We start from the raw sequence: 23,561 nt of genomic DNA, 5'->3' as shown, positions 1-23,561 counted from the left end.
GTGATGAGTAATCAGCTTTATTACAATTTAAGCAGGAGTCTCAAAATTGTGCAGAGGTTATAACGATTAATCAAACATAGACATTTACTTCCAAGTGCTGAACATCAAATAAAATTGTTTGATGACTTTAATACACTATTAAAATTTATATATGAATTAGCTGATTGTCACTGATGCTTCAGGTGTACTGTGCTATATTTATAACATGTGCTTCTAAATGTATTATTAGAAATTCATGAAAATGGATATGAATTCATGCAGGTTTTAATGAGAATGTTTAAAAGCCTAAGAATAAAAAAGTTACTCAGATCATAGTAAATTCAGTGATATATTAAAACCATATAGCTGTTTAACATTACTTTTATTATCTGAAAACTCTTATTATTTATAAAGTAGCCTCCATAAGCATATTAATGTATCAAGTTGCATTTTGTCTAAAATATGGCCTTTTAGCTCCAATTTTCCCTTAACAGCCCCATTATTTTGTTATACCAATACGCATATTTTTTTTCAGTTTATTTCATGCAGAAATTTTCCAGCTTTAATTTTTTTTCCAGTTGCATGAAAAGCAGTGCAGTCCTCTTCTGTATCTGTGAATACCTTCTAAGTAGTTTTTAATTGAAAAGAATAAGTATGACAGAGAAAATGGAAAATGAGAAGAACATTAAAAAACGAAAGTAGGAAAATAAGAATGTAAAGATAGGAAGTTAAGAGAAGGGAGGAAAAAGGAAACTGACTTGCAAAGAATGGGAGGATTTATTTTTCCTTTTCAGATTATATCTAAAGACTTAGATTCCTTTCCACAGAAATCTGATATTGATGGAACGATGATGTCATTAATTTATTTATAATATAGTCAGATGATTGTCCAGTAAAATATGTTGAAGGTTTTGTTAGGAATGCTAGAATCTAAAATACCACACAATAGAGGTTCATTACAAAACGAATGTAAGGGTTGCTATCTTTAATCAATTTTCCAGCAAATCTATTATAGGAACAGAGGGGGGAGAAAAGGAGCAGGTGTTGGCTAAAACATAAAAGTATATAAATTTTCTGGCCAAAAAAAAAAAAGGTGGGCGAAAGGAGATAAGGTTATTAGGAAATAATGGAGAATGCTTGAGAAGCAACATGATTTACTGTAATCTAAGGAGAGAAAACAGTAAGTTAGGAGGCAGAGAGGTGAAGAAAATCGAAGAGACATAGCAGAACAACCTGAATCAAACATCTAATAAATCATGTTTTCCTTACAGGAAATGCTTTCCAAACATGCACAAATGTATCCCTGTCAAACCATATGCTCTGCACCTTCATTGTATCCACCAAGCCAAGCAAGTTCTTCAGCAACAGCTACCAAACTCCTCCATCAGCATCATTACCATAGGTAAAGCAGAGGACATCCTAGATCGAGGTTCAAGGGGTCCAATCAAGGAAGGCAGACAATAAAAAGCTATCCACTGCTCTTGACTTAGCTGAGGAAATGGAGAAACCTGTCCAAAAACCCTATAGCAGGGGATCCAGCCCCCAGGGTGCTTAGATTTGGCTTGCAGGGCTGCTCTAGAAATATAGAAGGACCTGCCTGTGGTGCCTTTGGAGGCCATCACAGCCAAAAATGGAGCTCATGGGGACCACATGCAGCCACCCCAAGCTCCGTTTTTGCTGGCAGAGGGCTGTTGCAGCTGAAAATGTAGCTCGGGAGCCTGTTTTATCTGGCAGAGCCTGACACAAGTGATGTTGAGCTGGCCAAGCCCATCCTGGGTGGCCAGGAAGTCAAACACAACTCTGGCCAAGCCCATCCTGGGGTCATCACGAGGTCAAACACAACTCTGATGGGGCCCTCAATGAAATCGAGTTTGACACCCCTGCCCTATAGCATGCAAGGAAACCAAAGGCATCATGTTCCAAGCAAGAGCGTGATTAATAGAACATTTTATGTTATGAGATAATCCTATCATATCTCAGTGGCAACTGAATTGAGGAGCAATAGATGTTCCTGAAAGTGATCTTCTCAATCCTAGAGCACCCCAAGCTTAATGCATAGAATATGTACTTATCTTCCTCTTTCACATGTGTTGCATGATGATGATTGGTTTATTTGAGTCTGTGCAGACTATATGTTAAATTGGGACAAACCTCATTTTTTCAACCCTCTTTGCTATTAATTCTAAGTGGCAAGGTTTAACATAGTGTGGGAAGTCCCCCCCTCCCCCCGCCCCAAAAATGAAATATTTTGGGGAATATTAAGAGGCAGAATATATTTCCCCCAAAGGAAAAATAGAGAAACATGCTCTTAAAGGCAGAAAGCAGCCCCAATTTTCTGCATAGTAAAACAGGCTCCTGTTCTGACCCAGGCTTCCTGAGAAAGCATAAATCCCAATCTTAGTTCCAAAAACTTATATTGAGAGGGCTGTGAATTATGGTCATTCACAGCCTGTAATGATTCACAGTCTATGAAGATTCCGACAGATGTCTGCTCGAGTTGACACCGGGTTTCAGGGTAATGTTGATAAGCAACCATCTTTATCTCCCTTGAAACGCTGCCAGAGACCTAATTGTCAATTAGTTTCCCAAGGCCAAATGGAGCACAGAGTCAAACCTTCTTCTCAGAGCTTGAATTGACTATATGAACTAATTGCTTCCTGCAAAGGCTCACATCCATTTCTCCTCTTTTATGTCTTATGGGAGGGGCCAATCATCTCCAAGCCTTACTCACAAGTTGCCCTTTTTTTCCTTAATTGTTCTTGCCTTTTGGCAGCTCTGCACATGCGCACACTGGGAACAGGTTCCCCCTGTTCTTCTGCCTCGTTGATGTCAGATTCCAGAGGCTCCAGAAGCAGACCATAACTACCAGATGGCCCTGGCCCCCTCTCTGCCTCCGACGCAGAGCCCTCATCTGAGACTCCATGACTGGCCCACCAGGAGGTCCCCAACCTCCTCACTGTCTGAATTTGCTGCCAGCTCTGCTGGCCGCTGGCGGGCCACAACAGCTCCAGCAGATGCCTGAAATATTTAGAGGTGGATATTTTGTGGCCATTAAGAAATTCAGGCCAGCCTATTAACAAACAAAACACCTTCAGCCACAGCTCCCCCAGGCTGGGATTAAAATATACATCCTCCACCCAAATTCTAAGAACAGGACGTGACCTTTAGGCAGTGGTGGGATTCAAATAATTTAACAACCAGTTCTCTGCCCTAATGACCAGCTGGATACACATGGCTCGGTGGTCATGTGACCATGTGGGCATGGCCAACTCAACATCACTCACGTCGATGGGCGCTTCGCCTTAGCTGTTACAATGTAATAAGGGTTAACCAGAGAGGCAGTTTCTGTAAGCAGGGCAATAAAGATTAGGCTAGAAACAACACCAGAATGTTTCCTTCCTGCCTTCCTTACAGGATTAGCCCTGTAAAGTGGAAGAAAACCAAAATAAGCTTTCTTTTAACAACCGGTCCTCTGAACTGCTTAGAAAGTTAACAACCGGTTCTCCCGAATAGGTGCGAACTGGCTGAATCCCACCACTGCCTTTAGGACATAATAGGATTAACCCACCACCATTAGAATAGCAAAAGACACCAGGCTCACTACATTGCACAACCCCCTGCAGCATGTCAGAAACTGTATAAAAATTCTTGCATATATCAAACTAATTTGTCAGCAGCGTCCCAGAACCACATGCTATTGCTGGTTCTGCTCATCAATAAATAGACCTTCTTTCTTAAGATGCTAGCCTCCATTTTATTTCCAGCCCCTACCTCTCGACTTGGAACTGAACCAGATGGATTTTTTCTTCCAACAGTAGGCTTAATCAATTTCTCTACTTCCCACTTTATTAATTTTAAAGAGAAAGGCTCTACCCTTTAACATTCACTTTTCTGGGAATAGGACAGGGAACAATCTATTTCTTTTTTCATTTTACTGGATAATTTGGAAAAGTATTTTTCTAATCAGTGCTACTTTTCTTCTCTGCTTAAAAAAAGCTCAATGAAACCAGCTCTGAGCTTACGAAAAGTTAAAGATAAAAAGGAAAGGTTTTTTTTCCCCTTTGGCTCACCTGGAACAGTTGTAAAATTAAATCTCCAGGAGTAGATTGACCTCTAAATATCTTTTGCTGCTGTTAAGCAGGCCTGAGAACAAGGTGTCAATGATCCTTAACTCTTAACTTTGACTCACTGCTTTCTTTTAATTAGAGATAGGAAATGATCGTGCTTTTTCCAAATTTGCAAGGTGTAAGAGCAGGATGTGATAATGGGATAATCGGCCTTGTCATTTGTGTGTGTATGTTTGGTTTTAAAGATGAGAAAATTTGCTGCTTCAGAAGAGGAGGCTCTGTTTCATATCAGGAAAAGCTCCAGAAATGTATTCTGTTCCTTTTGGTAACAGAGGCAAATGCTAAGAGGCCAGCAACTCAATTATAGGTTGACAATCAACAACCCAATTGTTCTTTGGGGAAACAGGAGAACATGACTACTGTATTTTTCAGAGTATAAGACGCACCTTTCCCCCCCCAAAAAAGAGGGTGAAAATATGGGTGTGTCTTATACTGCAAATGTAGCCCCGCCCAGCTTCTCAAACCAAGGTTTCAGAGGCTGAAAAAAGCATCAGAAATGAAGCTTCAGAAATGAAGCCCCCAAACAGAGCTTCAGAGGCCTTTTTTCTGAAGCTGTTTTGGAGGCTTTCAGAGCCAGAAAAGAAAGTTTTTTCTGAAACTGAGTTTCAGAAGTTTCAGAGGCAGAAAAAAAAGCAAAAAAAAAAAAAAAAAAAGCAAGGCACAGAGCTCACAACCAAGAATCTGTTGCTAAAATTCACCTCTGGGAACAGCTGATTGGGGGTATTCTGGGAGGCCGATCCACCTGCCAATCAGCTTTTTTCTTATTTTCCTCCCCAAAAACTAAGGTGCGTCTTCTTTTTTTTTTAAAAAAATTTGATTTATATGCCGTCCTTCTCCGGAGTCTCAGGGCGGCTTACAACGCGTTAAGCAATAGCCTTCATACTTTTGTATATTTATACAAAGTCAGCTTATTGCCCCCACAAACTGGGTCCTCAATTTACCTACCTTAGAAAGGATGGAAGGCTGAGTCAACCTTGAGCCTGGTGAGATTCGAACTTACAGTAATTGCAGACAGCTGGTGTTAATAACAATGCTATCAGTCTGCTGAGCCACCAGGCCCCTTGTCTTATCCTCCGGTGCGTCTTATACTCTGAAAAATATGGTATTTCTTGTTGAAATAGGGATGGTGGCTAAGATATGCTGATGCTTCCCCCTTAAAGTCCATAAATTATTATTTTTAATTCACACCTCTTCTTTGAATCGCAAGCTGACATGGAAACATGCTCTCTTCAAATATTAAATCTTCAGTTTCAGTGGACTCAAAGGTGATTTTCATGATGGAGGTATAAGAAAGTTAGCACCCACCCAACTCCTAGAAGAATGAAATAGTCTAGGAAATATTAAAAAGGCAGAATATTATATTTCCCTGGATGAGAAAAGGAGAAACATGCTTTTAAAGGCAAAGCAGCTCCCTCAGGTCCCTGCCCCCTTCCCACTTCAGCTAAAGGGTGATGAGATTAAGACCTTCACCCTCAGGACATGATAGGATTAGCTTCATTACCTCATCACCCAGCAAGATTCAACCAAGCCTCAGGCTCAAGACAACCTACAAAGTTTCCCCTGCATGGCCCCATGGGAGTCTGACAACCAATCAGGATACCTGCCCTTACACAGGAACAGGACACTCCAAGGCGGGGCCCAAGAGAGGGTATAAATCTCTCTCTCTCATCCATGTGCTCCAGGGGCGGGTTTCAAAACCCGTCGCAACTGGTTTGCTCATGGGCATGTGTGCGTTCGCGCGTGCGCAGAAGTGTCCAGGCGAGTGGGCGAAGCCTCCCGCCGCAGCTACCGGTTCACCCGATCCGGGGCAACCCACCACTGATATCCTCGATTACCCAGGACTGCAAACCATGTGGTCCTGTCCAGTGTCCACCATTAAACCATCTTTCCAAACAGCTTCTATGTTTCCAGTGTCTTTCACCCCACTTGGAACTGAACCCAGATGGACATTTCTTCCAACAGAGGTTTGCAATAAAAATGGTTTCTCCCCCCCCCCCAATGTAAATCACCAGCAGGTTTCATTTGTGTAGAAGGGTGGGGTGACACAGAAGTCATGTTTGTTTAACTATATTTGGGAATTGAAGGCCATGATTAATATTTCACTCCTTTGAAACAAACAAGTCATGGTTAACTTGTTGTAGGTCAGGCCTCAAATTGTACTGTTATGAAATGATGGGACCAAACAACATTCCTGGGTCAGCCAGAGACAGTTTTATTGCGCAGTTTCAGAACCAGATTTGTATCTGCAATTCTGAACAAAGGAAGAGCTCTGATATAACTGCTTTTATACATATCCAAGACAAAGGACTTTGCTGGCACAGCAGTTTTCCATATATGGTTAACATACATCCGTTACATGATAATTGACACTTTTTAATTAATAAATTCCTGCCTTAATTTATAGTACATGAGATAATTTTAGCTAAATATCCTCCTCTTCTGTAATCACTGTTGCATAGATCCATGGCTGGCCTTGGATTAATAAGTAACTTTTTGTTTCAGATGGATGTCTCTGCATCCTTGACAGATAGGCCCCTCAAAAGGTATATTGCCAAGAATGGAATTTAGCTGACAGTGTAGTCTCTGAACAAGCACTTTTCTTTCTTATAATAATGTGAATAAAGAGGGTCCTCCACTGTTCATATAGCTGACCTTATACCATTCACATTATTCACATTATTATATTATTCACATTATTATATTATTCACATTATTCACTTTAGTACCACTTGAAAAAATAGGGTTAGCACTGGTCATAGCTCCTGGTCTCCATTTTGCTCCTCCTAGGTATAAGGATGTTGAACATTTTCATTCTATCCTCCCAAAACCTAAAGCGGCTACAGGTGCTTTGATGCTTTTTCATTAAAGCTGAGTACATTTTAAAAATGTACTGAAACTCCAAGCAGCTGAAATTAATTGGTTTGCCTTCAGAAATTTGAATTGCAAATTCAGAATGAAAGATGCCCTCTTCAAATCTCAAATCTTCAATTTAATTTGAATTAGGGCTGATTTGCTGAAGCTTTGAGAGAAGAATATTAAAATATCCCTATTCTGTATGAATATAACAGTTGTCTTACCTACTATACAATTGGCTGAAAAGTCACCATTGCCTAAAAAAATGTCTGGGAACATATGAAGATGAGATTGCAACAGTATGACATTATTTTTTTATTTTTATTTTTTGCTATACATATAGTATGCAAATAGTTATCTCTTTGGTAAAAGCTGATTATGGAGGAGATTGCTAAAGCATATGAAAGTAATAGCAGAAGTGTGCTTTTAAACATGGTTTAGATAATGCTAGGCATAGTGCTTTAGATTCTGATGGGGAGCAAAAAATGTTGGTATACAGGTGAAACTCAAAAAATTAGAATATCATGCAAAAGTTCATTTATTTCAGTAATGCAACTTAAAAATATGCTAAAGGGAACACAAAACTACTGTATGTAATGAACAAAGTATTGAATAAGGCTATTTCATTCATTCAGATCTCGGATGTCTTCTGCTTGTGTTCCCTTTATTTTTTTGAGCAGTGTATATTGAAACGAATATATGAGATAGACTCATTACATGCAAAGCGAGATAGTTCAAGCCTTGATTTGTCATAATTTTGATGATTATGGCTTACAGCTCATGAAAACCCCAAATTCACAATCTCAGAAAATTAGAATATTGTGAAAAGGTTCAATATTCTAGGCTCAAAGTGTCCCACTCTAATCAGCTAATTAAGCCATAACACCTGCAAAGGGTTCCTGAGCCTTTAAATGGTCTCTCAGTCTGGTTCAGTAGGAATCACAATCATGGGAAAGACTGCTGACCTGACAGTTGTGCAGAAAACCATCACTGACACCCTCCATAAGGAGGGAAAGCCTCAAAAGGTAATTGCAAAAGAAGTTGGATGTTCCCAAAGTGCTGTATCAAAGCACATTAATAGAAAGTTATGTGGAAGGGAAAAGTGTGGAAGAAAAAGATGCACAAGAAGCAGGGATGACCGCAGCCTGGAGAGGATTGTCAGGAAAAGGCCATTCAAAAGTGTTGGGGACTTTCACAAGGAGTGGACTGAGGCTGGAGTCAGTGCATCAAGAGCAACCACACACAGACGGATCCTGAACATGGGCTTCAAATGTCGTATTCCTCTTGTCAAGCCACTCCTGAACAACAGACATCAGAAGCGTTTTACCTGGGCTAAAGAAAAAAATAACTGGTCTGTTGCTCAGTGGTCCAAAGTCCTCTTTTCTGATGAGAACAACTTTTGCATCTCATTTGGAAACCAAGGACCCAGAGTCTGGAGGAAGAATGGAGAGGGACACACTGCAAGATGCTTGAAGTTCAGTGTGAAGTTTCCACAGTCTGTGTTGATTTGGGGAGCCATGTCATCTGCTGGTGTTGGTCCACTGTGCTTCATTAAGTCCAGGGTCAATGCAGCCATCTACCAGGAGATTTTGAAGCACTTCATGCTTCCTTCCACAGACGAGCTTTATGGGGATGTTGACTTCATTTTCCAGCAGGACTTGGCACCTGCCCACACTGCCAAAAGTACCAAAACCTGGTTCAATGACCATGGGATTACTGTGCTGGATTGGCCAGCAAACTCACCTGACCTGAACCCCATAGAGAATCTATGGGGCATTGCCAAGAGAAAGATGAGAGATATGAGACCGAACAATGCAGAAGAGCTGAAGGCCACTATTGAAGCATCCTGGTCTTCCATAACACCTCAGCAGTGCCACAGGCTGATAGCATCCATGCCATGCTGCATTGAGGCAGTAATTGATGCAAAAGGGGCCCAAACCAAGTACTGAGTACATATGATACTTTTCAGAGGTCCGATATTGTTCTATGTACAATCCTTGTTTTATTGATTTCATGTAATATTCTAATTTTCTGAGATTGTGAATTTGGGGTTTTCATGAGCTTTAAGCCATAATCATCAAACTTATGACAAATCAAGGCTTTGCATGTAATGAGTCTATCTCATATATTACTTTCATCTTTTCAGTTGCATTGCTGAAATAAATGAACTTTTGCACGATATTCTAATTTTTCGAGTTTCACTTGTATATATATATATATATATATATATATATATATATATATATATATATATATATATATATAATATTAAGCCTCTGAAGTTTTTTTTTATTACTATTTTTTATAAATTTAATTTAAGATCCTTGATTTTTATTTTTCTCCAGTTAATGGTAGCTCAAGATTAATTTGATTGTTGTAGTCCTTGTACATAAAGAGACCAGAACTAAGATTATACAGGCCGCAAATCAGAGGTGGTATTCAGCAGGTTCTGACCAGTTCTGGAGAACCGGTAGTGGAAATTTTGAATAGTTCGGAAAACCGGTAAATACCACCTCTGACTGGCCCTGCCCCCATCTATTCTCTGCCACCCGAGTCCCAGCTGATCAGGAGGAAATGGGGATTTTGCAGTAACCTTCCCCTGGAGTGAGGAGGGAATGGAGATTTTACAGTATCCTTCCTCTGCCATGCCCACCAAGCCATGCCATGCCCACCAAGCCATGCCATGCCCACCAAGCCACAGTAAAAAAAATCACTGCCGTAAATGCTTGCATTGTTTTAAAATTCAATCTTCATATTTATAAGTAGCTCAAAGTGGCAAACATACTTGATATTGCAGGATCCAATCTGGGTCAGTCACTGGGACCAGAGCTTTAATCTTCTGAGTTTTCGGACTTGTGCTGGAGCCCATCTTCAGGGAACCTCTCTATCAGAATGTGTATACCTGATATTCCTTCCTCCTCCTGTTTTTCCCACCATAACAATGCTGTGAGATGGTTGGACTGAGAGAAAATGACTGGCCCAAACTCATCCAGTCAGCTTTCATGCCTAAAATAGGATTAGAACCAGTGATGGGTCGCCCCCGGTTCGGACCGGTTCTATAGTATGGTAGTAAAACTGGCAGGAGGCTCCGCCCACTGATCCCGATGTCATCAGGAAGCTTCTGCGACGGCCCTGTTGCGAACCGGTAGTAAAGATAAGTAGAACCCACTCCTGGCGCACATACACACTTCCGGCACCGCCACGAGAAAAAGATTCACCATCACTGGTATAGGATCTCCTGCTTGAGCAGGGTGGTGGTGGACTAGAAGACCTCCAAGGTCCCTTCTAACTCTATTCTGATTCTGAATATTCTGATTCAGTGAATCAGATTGAGACTTCAAGCAGCACAAATTGAATCAGTTGGCCATCACATCTTAAATCACAGGCTTACACACAAAACCATTCCCTCTGAAAACCACAGATATTTTTTCCTCATGAGTGATCTGCTCAGATTTTGAGAGAAAAATTCAATTTCTTCCCTCCTCAGATTTCAAATGGCCAGATTGTTCACCTCCAATAGAAATAGATGGAAAGACACAGCGGTCATTGCTGCCTTAAAGTATGGTTCTTATGTGGGAAAACGGGACATTGATATTGAAGTCACTGTTGATTGGTGAAAAAAATGACTAAGGGTCAAGATAGGACTTCAGAAAAAAATCTTAATGTCTCCTTTGTGTATAAATAATACAACTGTTGGATTTCCTGACTTGGTTAATCACTGTTAATTAAAAGAAAGTTAGAAGGGTGTCTTCATCAGCATATCAAGCCAAGCGCCTCATAGGATTGTTTTGCTTATTCTAAAAATAGATTATGGCTCATTTAGACCAGGCCCCAAACATTTGTTATAACCTTTTTGTGAAAATAATAGTCTGATTCATTCCCTGCAAAGATGGCTATCAATATCTGTGTGGTTACTATTACTTAAAAATAACCCTGTGGGATCTGGAGAAAACAGCTGGAAAGAAATAGTCTTGCTTTTATGTAGATAAGCCATCCCTTTGATGTTTTTTTAACCATTGATTTTGGCATGTTTTGGCATCATTGGTCTAGCATATGTAAAGTTATCTTTTATTACACAGTAATTGTGTAAGAAGATGCTGGTTGCAGACATCTATATGAGTAGGTGACAGTATAAAGTCTTATCATGCAGCATGAAAAGCTGCTTGCAAATTTGTATAATACATTGACCTCAGGGTTTCATTGATCTAACATAAATAAATGGTTTCATTGATCTAACATAAATAAATAAATAAATAAATAAATAAATAAATAAATGGGCAGGTACATGAGCCTGTAATAATTGTACTTTGATTTATTGTGTATCACGTTCTGAATAAGTACCAACGAGGGAATTGCTGTTAGCAAATCACATTAGTTACCAATGGGATGTTAACACTAACATGGCTTTGGATTTTATTCCCTCTCTTAACTCAGCTTCTTTAATGGCCAGCTACAAACTTTACCATAGGTTTGATAGAGGTGGGTTTCAGCAGGTTCTGAGCAGTTCCGGAGAACCAGAGTAAAATTTGAGTAGTTCAGAGAACCGGTAAATACCACCTCTGACTGGCCCCACCCCATCTATTCTCTGCCTCCCGAGTCCCAGCTGATCGAGAGGAAATGGGGATTTTGCATTAACCTTCCCCTGGAGTGGGGTGGGAATGAAGATTTTACAGTATCCTTCCCCTGCCATGCCCACCAAGCCATGCCACGCCCACCAAGCCACACCCACAGAACCAGTAGTAAAAAAAATTGAAACCCACCACTGGTTTGATAGCTCTTCGTGCCCTATAAGATTATGAACAGACATCTTTCTTCCCATAACCCTTTCCTTATCTGTAAATGAACATAGATTAGATAGATAGATAGATAGATAGATAGATAGATAGATAGAGAGAGAGAGAGAGAGAGAGATAGATAGAGAGAGAGAGAGAGAGAGAGAGAGAGAGAGAGAGAGAGAGAGAGAGAGAGAGATAGACAGACAGATAATATATAGGTGATGGATGGATGGATGGATGGATGGATGGATGGATGGATGGATGGATGGATAGATGGATAGATAGATAGATAGATAGATAGATAGATAGATAGATAGACAGATAGAATAACTTTATTGTCACCTTGAATATACACTAATTGTATACACATTACACATTAAATGCAGCTCTCAAAGGGTCACCACCTCCAATATACACACATAAACATGACTAAATAAATAAATAAATACAAAATTATGCATATACCCACACATATGACACAGAGAAACAATACAGTCTAGTTTGGATGTGTACATGTACATGGTGAGAAAAATGAATCTTGCGAGTTAACCAGATCGATGGCCTAGGGAACAAAGCTGTTACAGAATCTGGTAGTCCTGCTAGAAATATTTCAAAACCTCCTCCCAGAGGGGAGCAACAGAAACAGACTGTAAACCTCTAAGACATCATCTTTTGAATCTTGGTGTCATCAAAAAGACCATAAAAGGTGGCCAGAATTTAATAAAATGTTTTAAAATGTTTTAACCTTGATCAAAAAAACCAATTTCATAGGACTTTTACCTCTGAAAATCTTAATCTTTAATTCATGCAAATGTTGTTGTAGGATTTGATCTCTCTTCAATTCTTTTTAATCCCATTTTGTAGGCTTCTTTTAGACATTAATAAGTGTCTTTTGTACATTAACATTTACACATTAACAAGTGTCTTTTGTAAAGCCAATAAAAATTCCTTATCCAGGTCATTCTCTTGTTTTTTGTATTTTCCATTTAATTTTTAAAAGTTCAGCCAGCTTCTTTTGTACATCCAGTAGATTCCTTATCTGGGTCATTCTCTTAGCTGTCACCATAAATGCCTTCTCTGTTTTGTAATCCATGCTTATTTTTATCTAATATTTCCTGTTTTTACTATTTCTGCATCCAGCGGGATTTGTTTCACATCTGTCATTTTTCATTAACATCTTTAGTTTATCCTTAAAAGCAGACATCATTACTGATATTGTTGATATTTTGGCTACTAATTTCTTCAAGATCTTTTTAAATATTTCAAATGTTATACAGGTAGTCCTCAGCTCATGAAGACAATTGGCACCTGAATTTCCGTCACTAAGCAATGCAGTTAAAAAGTGCAATGTCATAATTGGTAGCATCATTTAGAGATGGCAATCCCTGCTTAATGTTGCTGTCATTAAGTGAGGATCATGAGACACAAAGTGAAGCACCTCTCACAAGGTCTTGCCAGCTTCCAACAACCAAAGTCAATGGGGAAGCTGGCAGGAAGTTGCAAGTCCCAGGCAACTCGCAAGCAGGTTGGCAGCACATTAAGGCTAGTGGTAGCTGCTGCTGAGTGGCAGAAGGTGCAGGAAGATATGTGAGTGATGGGGAGGTATGGTGTGAATGTGGCATGGCTTGGCTCCTGCTGAGTGGGGGAGAAGAGGTTGTGTGGGTGATCGGTGAAGATTCATGTATGGAAATGTCTTACCCGAGCAGCTTAAGACCTTCCCTGCCAGTTTCCCTATTGTGGAAAGCTGGCAAGGAAATTCACAAATTGTGATTGCGCAACTGCTGCAACGCTTCTAAGTGTGAATCAGTTGTCAAACACCCAGAATTTCAAGGACCAGTCATAACCACCACTTGTTTAGTGCTATCATAACTTTGAAAGGTCACTGAACAAGTGGTCATTAACTGAGGGCTACCTTGATGATTTATCCCTTTATCTCCCTTGTACTCAGAATCATGGGAGACCACTATTCAGCAGTCTTCTCATCAAAAACAGCCATCTGGAGCATACACGAACGATCTGCCATTGTCTTCTTGCCCAGGGATAGTCCAAAAACCTGATGTACCCACTGGTTCTTTTATCATTGCTGCAATTGTCATATCTGCTCTCCATGAGGTATTTGCACGATTTGAGAAAAATTACAGAAGCCTCCTCCAAATCACGTGGTTTGGAGAGGCTTCCAAAGCATTGCGAGAGCTGGCTCTATTCTCGTGATAATCTGGAAGCCACCTTCTCTTCTATTCTGAAGGATCATGAGAATGGACCCCGCTTGGAAAATGGGGCAAGGTGGCCTTGGAAGGAAGGCTAAGCCTTATGTAGGTTAGGTGTGCCTGTCAGCAGTTGAAGAAAAACAATTTCTTTCTTAAAATAGCCGTTTACTGGTGGGTTGGGAAGCTGTCAGTGACTTCCTGGGAAGAGACAGATTTCCTCATGCTAGCAGGCCTTGCAGCCTGCACTAGGCATCCCAAGGCCTCCCCTACCTCCTAAGAACTACCAAGCTCCTTTCCACCTTTCCTTTCCTTGGAGTAGTAGAATTACAGTAGTTGAGCAAAGCGGTCATATGATGACCTGCTCAACAACCAAGATTCTAGTCCCAATTATGATTGTAAATTGAGGGCTATTTATATCGCATTACTGCTTCTGTCCTGTCCTCATTCTTGCTAAGTTTGTCCTAAAAGTGATAGTGGAGGATACAGTATTTCAGAATTGTTTTGTGGTAAACTTTTGAAGGCATCCAGATAAAACTTGGCAGGGTTAATATTGCCAGTTTCATCCTATTTAGCCAAAAATTAAAGCAGTTTCATTGTAGCATATAGACAATTTTTATTTGAATCCTGAAGTAAGTTGAAATTACTGCACCTTCAAGTCACCACACTGAATAGGGTCATGTCCTCTTCAGATATGAGATATCCAATCTGAATTGAACCAGGGCTGATTTACAGAGGTTTATTACCATGCCCTTTTTGAACAATATTTGTCACGATCAAGTCCGTGTATTATTTTTGCTTCACATTTCTTAGTTGTACTCATGATGACCTTTGTAATATTTCCTTTTCTATGTCTGAAAAGTAGCATGCCACACCAGAATAAAAATTTCAAACTCATTTTGTTAAAAACGACTTCTTAAAATATTCTGAATGAAAATATCTAAAACAGCTTGGTGGGTTTTTTTTTAAACATCAAAAGCAGAGACTATTGGTTGTCATCCAAAAGCCTTCCTAAAAATAAACTCCTTGTCTGGCCCACAAAATTTTCAAGGAGGAGGGATGGGAAGGAGAGGAGTGAAAAAACAGAGACATAATGCATCAAATCAACTCTGTATAGCATAATCTAATCGGCTAATGGGTTGAATAAGCAAAGTCATTCAAGTAAAATTAATTTCACTGGTCAGCTACGATTACTATAGCAAAGTATTTAACTGCTTGCATTTAATACTGGAATCTTTCACAATGCAGGCTATCTACTGGTTTTGACGACAAAGTTATACATTTACAGCAATTGGTGCTCAGGTTATTTCTTATTGAAGCTTTGTGAGAAGCTGTTATGGAGGGCAGAGTTGGGTTGTTTTATAAGAACATTGCTTGGCTGAAAATACCAAAACTGCTCCTGAGGCTGCTTATATGATGTACAGAAGGGAGTTTCTAGCAGGAGAAAGGGAAGAATTCATCAGCTTGTGATTGAATAGTTTTAATCATTAGACTGATTTTTTTTTTTTTTTTTTGCGGCAGATAGTTCTTTGGAAATAACATAGGATTGGGCAGCAATTTGTTTTGCCCCATCAAATGTGCCTAGAGAAGAATGTACGGTAATAATATTTTCAAGTTTCTGGAACTGGTTAGAGTCACGGAAGCCTTGGGCACTTTCGCAGAGGAAGGAATACTATGATAGATGCAGTGGAGTATAGAAGATTGTTCTATCTACAAGCTTGTAATGTTACCAAAAAAAGTGCAGCTTTTTATCAGTGATAAGTATAAAGAAACATAGAGTTCCGCCTTACATCTAATCAGATCGCTAGTTCGCCTTGCTTGATATTGATTAATTCATTGATTAATATATGTTTGACAGTTACTTTCCTAGGTTTTAGACTCCTACACAGGCCAAGAGCTGAATCCAGGATTTTCTGTATGCAAATCATGTACTCTACCTCTGAGCTCCCTTTACAAGGAAATTTGATGTAGTTAACAAGGAGTGAGAAATCTGTCTATTCAGATTTCAGTGTACAGAGATAATGGGAATTTTAGTTGAAGGGAGATAAGGCTCACAGATTCTTTACTCCTACAGTACAATTTTCCTTTGTATTTCTAGCAGCTGAGACAGGGAGAACACAAAGCAAAATGTTGCCCTTTTTCAATCCCAGACTAAGATTATTATTCAATTTTTATTTTAGATCTCAGTAAATAATATCTATTGAATAAAAGAGGGAAAAGTAACTTACCTGAGACAAAAAGTGGCATAGGAAAGGTGTGATTCCCAGACCTATCTCAGTCAAAACTTAGTATATCATAAAATTATTGATTACATTTTTAGCAACATTTTACAAAGTATAATTTTACAAAGTAAGAATTGAACAGCAAATCTTGACACATCTTCAGGTTTTATTGAAGAAGAAGACAAGGAGTTAAAACTTCAAAAATGTACAGCCGAGGAAAGTCTTATTTTAAATGCCAGGATCACAATATAAATTGGATATGACAAATAAGTCAGCTTTAGAACTTGTGTACATCCCATTCCTTTGCTCTGCATTAATCAAGAGGTTTTTCAGTTCAGTTCAGAGTATGTGGGTTGTTTATTCTCTTTTTATCTCTCCCTACACCCATTTACTAGATTCACTTTTCATATACCGGTAGTTCTATTTCTATTCCTAATGATTATTCTATCTTATTTTTTTCAAAGATTAACACAGTCTTCTAAGCACAAATATATATATTCATATATCTAATTAAAAAAAGAGCATATTTCTATTTATCATGAGAAATACACCCACATTACACCAATTCTCTGCGAGCTGCACTGGCTCCCTATTGGTCTCCGGGCACAATTCAAGGTATTGGTTATTACCTTTAAAGCCCTACATGGCTCAGGGCCAGGCTATCTTCGAGACCGCCTTCTACCGCATAGCTCCCATCCCACAGAGTTGGTCTCCTCTGGGTCCCGTCAGCTAAACAATGCCGGCTGGCTGGCCCGTGGGGGAGGGCCTTCTCTGTGGCTGCCCCAGCTCTCTGGAACCAGTTACCTCCTGAGATCCGGACTACCTCCCATCCTATTGGCCTTCCGGAAAGCAGTGAAGACCTGGCTTTTCCGGCAGGCCTGGGGCCGTTGATCTCGCTGTTGCAATCTTGCGAGATCCGGCCATGAATGGTGTGCATGGGCTTTTAATGTTTTTAAAATGTTTTTAAAATGTTTTTATAATGTTTTTTAATAATTTTTCTATGTTTATTGTTTGCATTATTTAGGAGTTGGGCGGCATAGAAATGCGATAAATTAAATTAAATTAAATATCAGAGGACCCTCCATTACGGGGGCCCAAAGGACCAAAATGACTTGGTGCAACTGCAATCAAAATCCTTCCTTTGGGTGCCAACATTGTACATGCATACAAAAGAAGTAGGGGTTGGATCTGCAGTTATACTAATCATCTTGGCCACCTCCGTGTTAATGCAGTTGGGAAATATGGCAGAGATTTTATTCTGGGAAACCCTATGGTGTGTGAGAACAATGTGAGAATGGATTTATGTGAATGAAAAACAATTATTCAACAGCTCAGACTATTTTGTTTCCCTGGTCTCCTAATAACTGAACATTTGGAGGTTGATGTATTTATGGAATATTCAGACCCACATTCTTTATTTGATCTTTGAGCAGACGTTTCCAATATTAAACACTGACTTTTATTGGTATTTGGAGTCTTCATTATTTATTTACATTTACAAAAGCCTGTTCTGCCCATTGATCTTATATCACATTTATTTATTTAATGATGTTTCCAGGCTGTTTTCCATTCCCAGAGGGCTCTGAATGGTGTACAAGAGAAAGTTAAACTCAATACAATAATTGAACAACAACAAAAAAATACTAGTGTGGGCCTGATCATCTTAGATCTTAAAGCCTTGTTGGTCTTGACATCTTATTGGTAGCTAATGTGACCTGCTAACAGCAATTCCCTCATTGAATATAACTCACCTATTCAGAACTTGATATATAATAAGCAATTAAGGAAAATATTTAATGCTCATGTACCTGCCCATTTTTTTACATTGAGCGAATGAAGTCCTGAGGTCAATGTGTCATACAGTTATGGAAATAGTTTTGCATGATGCACGAGAAAAATTTTAGTCTTCTACCTGCTTATACAACTAGTGCCTTCTTGCAGAAGTTACTCAGCAGTAACGTCTTACTTTCCATAATAAAAATCACAAAAAAAAAAAAAAAAGTTAAACTACCAGACTTAGGATCTTAAGACACCTAAGTCAGAAAACAAACTGAACAGGTAATCCACCTAAATAAAAACAAAACTATCTCTTTCCAACCCTTTTCTCCCAATCCAATAGGGTTATTTTCCCAATGATTTTTAAGTAACGGTGATCTATCTCACAGATATTGGCACCCATTTTACAGAAGGGGAACCAGAGTATTACCTTCATAAAAAGTTTACAACAAATGTTTGGCCAAGTCTAAATAACCTATAATCTACTATTTTCAGAATAAGCAAAACAACCCCATGAGGGGCTTGGTTTGATATGCAAATGAAGACATCCTTCTAAAGCCCTTTCAACTAACAGTGCTTCGGCATTAGCTAAGTCAGGAACTGCAACTGGTCTGCACCTGTTCGTCATAGACTACGGCCATTTTGAAAAAGGAGGCTTTCCTGTTGCTGATGAAAATCAAGGAATGTAGGAACTGTACACATCTCTGGAAAGAGAATATTCCATAAAATGGAGATTAGCAGTGAGAAAATTTGCTTTGTTGTCCAAGTCCCATGAACCTCCCAAAGAGCAGGGAGTCTCAATAGACTCTCTAAATGATTGGAGCAGATGGCCAGATTTAGGCATCTTTGATGTAACTCAGTGGTGTTCTAAAAAAGGCTTTAAAAGAGATGAACAGCACTTTGAATTGAGCTCAGAAGCTACTGAAAACCAAGAGTTACTGGGCTACTGGCTTTAGTGTTGATATTATTGCATGGATAGGATTGGCTGTCCACTCAGTATTTTGTACCAACTGTAGCTTCTGGGTTATCTCTAAAGGTAGCCCCTCATAGAACTTCTTACAATAATCTAGTCATGTAATAATGGAGGTGGTAGTTATCTTCAGGCATTGTAGACCAGATAGCATTGTAATCGGCATACCAGACAGAGCTGATCATGGCACCCCCCAGCCAGTTAAGCAGGTATTCAAGAAGACTCTCACATCATGAACTACCATCTTCAAGGAGATTATTACCTCAAGCTAATAATTATCAGGTTACAGTGGAGCTGGTTTACAATTGGTTTTCTTCCATTCAGATGAGTGGTGGGCTGCTGCCGGTTCAGATCAGTTCAGGCAAACTGGTAGTTCCGTCGATCAGCCCACCCACTCTCACCCTATCCTGTCCTATATTTCCTTCTTTCTGGCTCAGCTGATTTGCGCGGCAGAGCTGATTTGCGCACCTCCACTGTTCTACTTACCAGGGCTACCTTAGAAGGTAAGTAGCTGAGTTTCAAATTGCTTTATCTTGAACGCTGTGCTCAAAGCGCGTGCTCACCAAACCGATCGTTAAACCGGTTGCAGCCCACCACTGATTCAGATCCTTCATAGCTTCCAGACAATTGTTCAAGACTTCCTTGGCATATCTGGTTTGACTGGGGTGATACATGCTATGTATCATCAACATATTGAAGGCCCCTCATCCAGAAACTCTGGATGACCTCTCCCAAACATCTCATATAAAAGTTGGATAAGTTAAAGAAGACCACAATGTGGTTCTCACTTTGGAGAATCACAGACAAGTGGCTTCCCTCCCCAAACAGCCAGAACCAACCACTTAAATAGGAGCAGAAGTAAAATAGGGCTTCTAAGCCCCAATCCAGAAGGATATATGATCAATGGGGTTGAAGGCTGCTGAAAAGTCTTGTATGACCATAAGAGGCATAATGACCTGTCCTCTCTGCTCCAGTTGAAGGAAACAATGCCATTTCTGTTTGACCTGAATTTTGACTGGAAGGGATTCCAGTATATTTCCTCCAAGATCCTTTGAGCTGGTTTTCCATTATTTTCTCAGTAACCTTCCCTAAAAGGGAAAGTTGGAGGCTGAATTAATGTGACTAAGGAGTTTGGATCAGGAGGGCTTCTTCAAAAAAGACCATACCAGGAATAGTTTCAAAGCTGATGATGTAAAACTCTCCTTTCAATAAACATTATGTTTCCTTTAGGACCAAATCCTATGAGAACAAAATAATATGCCTTTCAATGTGTCATCCACTAACTTCCAACTGATGTAGGAAATGAAGACTGTCTGGAAGCAAGTTATTATATACCAGGTAACCACTTCCATTTTAGGAGGTAAACATATCCAACATACCTTCCTCCCAGTTTCCTCATAGAAACAACACTGTGAGGTAGGTTGGGCTGAGAGAGAGTGACTGGCCCAGTCACTCAGCTGACTTTCATGGCTACATTTAGACTATAATTCCCAGTCTTCTGGTTTCTAGCCTGGTGCCTTAATCACTAGACCAAAATGGCTTGTAAGTTAGTGTGGGATTGGTTTGAACTGAGAATCCCCATTTTGAGGAAAAAAAGATTTCTATGGGCAAACCATGGTTCCAACAGTTATTGTCTCTTCTTCTCTATAAAACTGTGCATGTGGGGTGATGATTATCAAAGAAGCAATTAGGAGGGAATTTTCTTATGTTTGCAATCCAGTTAAATGTTTAGTCTCTAAGTAATTTAAAAGTAAAGGTGCAATATGTAGCATGACCCTGAGAGAATATATTCTGTAATTAAAAAAAAAAGAATGGACTTTCTTTTTATCTAGAATCCACTAAGTGGATGATCAGCCAACATTGATCCTAGTAGCACTATAGCTTTAAAAGTGGCAGTTACCTTCCATAGTATGTATGCTTTAATGGGCAGAGAAAGCTTAATAACTTCTGAAGCCTAATCTCTTTTGAGCATTACTAAATCAATGAAGAATTGCCTTTTTCAATGGACACAAATAAACTACCTTAGTAGTATTTTTTTTTCATTCAATCACATCCAATTCTTAGAAACTGTCTGGACAAGTCCCAGTCGTTTCTTGGCAAGGCTTTTGAGAAGTGATTTTCTAGCCTAATGTCTTCCCCATTATACCTAACTTGCCCCTAACTCAAATTTGCCTGTCCATATACTTAATAGGTGTGCTTAGTTATTTAGTGTCATATTCCAGGAGAAAAAGGAAAAAGTGTAAGAGTTTAAACACTGGAAATACCACCTTGGTTCATGACTTTGGCAATCTCATAAGTTTTATTTGGAAAATGGTCCCATATTTCATAGTGCAATTTTTTGCAAAGACATCATGTGCAGGGCTTGGGCTAGCTTTGAGATGTGAAAAGGGGAAGGGGAGAAGAATGCTTTCGCATCCACCCCCCCTTTTTTTTTTGCAGCGCAAATCCGGTCCCATATGGCCCAGGACTGTGGTACAGAGGGGTGTTTTGATACATTGCTTTGAACTTTGGTCTGACCTAAGCGAAGTACATAAAATTATCTGCTACAATGTCCTACCTGTCAATGACTACTTCAGCTTCAACCATAACAATACACGAGCACACAATAGATACAAACTTAAGGTAAACCACTCCAAACTTGAGTGCAGAAAATATGACTTCAGCAACAGAGTGGTCAATGCCTGGAATGCACTACCTGACTCTATGGTTACTTCCCCAAATCCCCAAAACTTTAACCTTAGGCTGTCTACTGTTGACCTCATCCAGATTCCTAAGAGGTCTGTAAGGGGCGTGCATAAGCGCAACAACGTGCCTACCATCCCTGTCCTAATGTCCCTTTTTATTCATATCCATTTCATGTATTCATAATCATGTTTATACTTTTATCTGTTATCTTATATATGCTTGACAAATAAATAAAATAAACTTTCCCCACCCCCCCTTTTTGGCATACAAAATCAGTCCCATGGGGCATTCCTCATCAGCAACAGGAGTAAGAAGACAGAGACAAAGGTCAGCTGGGATGGTAGAATGCAATCTTACAGGGTGGAGAGGGAGAGGATGACTGTGTGTGTGTGTGTGTGTCTGAGACTGCCCGGAGCATAGCAAGCAGCCCCAGAGCTGCATCGTTCTGGAGCTGCTTGCCATCCTTCAAGGCAGAATGCAGGATGTCAAAAAAAGCAGTGAAGGGGGGGGGATATATGCAGGTGGGGGGAGTTGGAAGCAATCCCTTACCTTCCTGAGGTTCAGAGCTGGGAGTGACCAAGCTTGGAATAACTTGGGTTGGGGTGAGTCCTCGGCTAACAACTGGTAAAATCTGTTTAATGACAGCAATGGGGAATGCTGGGGGCGGGGGGTGGGGGTAGGGGCTTCTAAGTAATGTGCAGTGTCTTCCTTTATGATTGTATCATTTGCAACAAAATTCCGGTTCCATTTTTGGTTGTAAGTCGAGGACTACTTGTAACATTTTGATTTTGATCATCTGTGGGAATGATAGGAACAATGGATAAACTGTCTGGCAAAGGTCAGAGGACAATTGTTACCACAGGGTACTGCAGACTGCCATTTTTGAGTTGAAAAAGAACCTTCCAAAAGATGGATTGATCCGTATCAGCATTTTCCAATTGTTCTGGAAATTTTGCAGATAATTTGAGCAATGTCTTGGAAGTTGTTTATGAAAGAGAGAACTAGGATTACAATTTTTGTCAAGAGTTTTTAATAAAACAGGTTAAGAGCCTCTTTATATCCGAAAACGTTGAACTGGAAAAGTCAGAATGAAATGTCTCGGCTATATAAAGACACATAAATATGCAAAGCATTAAGCATTAAAAATACCCACCCAATAATCGTTTGCTTAGTGAGTTAGATGGATTATAAAATGACTAGATGGTACAGTAGGAGGCTGATATGAATGCAGCAAGAGAACTTCCAAGCTATGACAGAGGCAAATGTGGTTGCTATTAGAAACGCGTTAAATCTTTGCAATTCAGAGCCACCAAATATGAAGTCTGATATTACACTTGGGATAAAGGTATTTTCGGTTCTTGACATTAAAAAAAATGGTAGTAGCGATATTAAGAATGCGTGAATCTTTGAATGGATAAATGACAGACAATTAAATTGCTGCCTCGCATCCGTATTTCGAGGGTGTTAAGAGTTGCATGAAAAGCAGCTAGAGATTAACTCGTGTAATGTAACTCTTTCATCATGCAGAAGCATGACTACTGGCTGAAATATTCAAAGGAAGAGTTGCAGCTAAGTAAGATGAATTATCTGAATGCCGTACTCCAAATGCCTGGAGTGGAGCTCTGTACCGTAAATGCTATTGACAGTCGCCTGTCAAAATCCCCATTTTCTTTCCATTCGCATACATTCCTGGGATAGTGTCTGCCTTTGAGCTTCTAGGCCTAAATAAAGACATAGGTAGGTGAACTTCTTGCTTTCCCAAATGAAGGCAAATAAACGTGTCCCAGGATAATGTTGCAGGATCCAATCTGGGTTGGTCACTGGGACCAGAGGTTTTGTCTTCCAAGCTTTCAGTCTTGTGCTGGAGCCCATCTTCAGGGAACTTCTTTCTAGCTAGGTGACACACCCAGATTCGTTCTTGCTTTCCCTCCAGGAACATTAACAGGATACAGTGAGGAGCGAGGGAATTA

This window comes from Pituophis catenifer, unplaced genomic scaffold, assembly GCF_029215685.1.
Source record: "Pituophis catenifer annectens isolate HBS135680 unplaced genomic scaffold, rPitCat1.0.hap2 SCAF_1, whole genome shotgun sequence".
In the NCBI taxonomy this organism is placed as follows: Eukaryota; Metazoa; Chordata; class Lepidosauria; order Squamata; family Colubridae; genus Pituophis; species Pituophis catenifer.
This window is presented reverse-complemented; position numbering follows the sequence as displayed.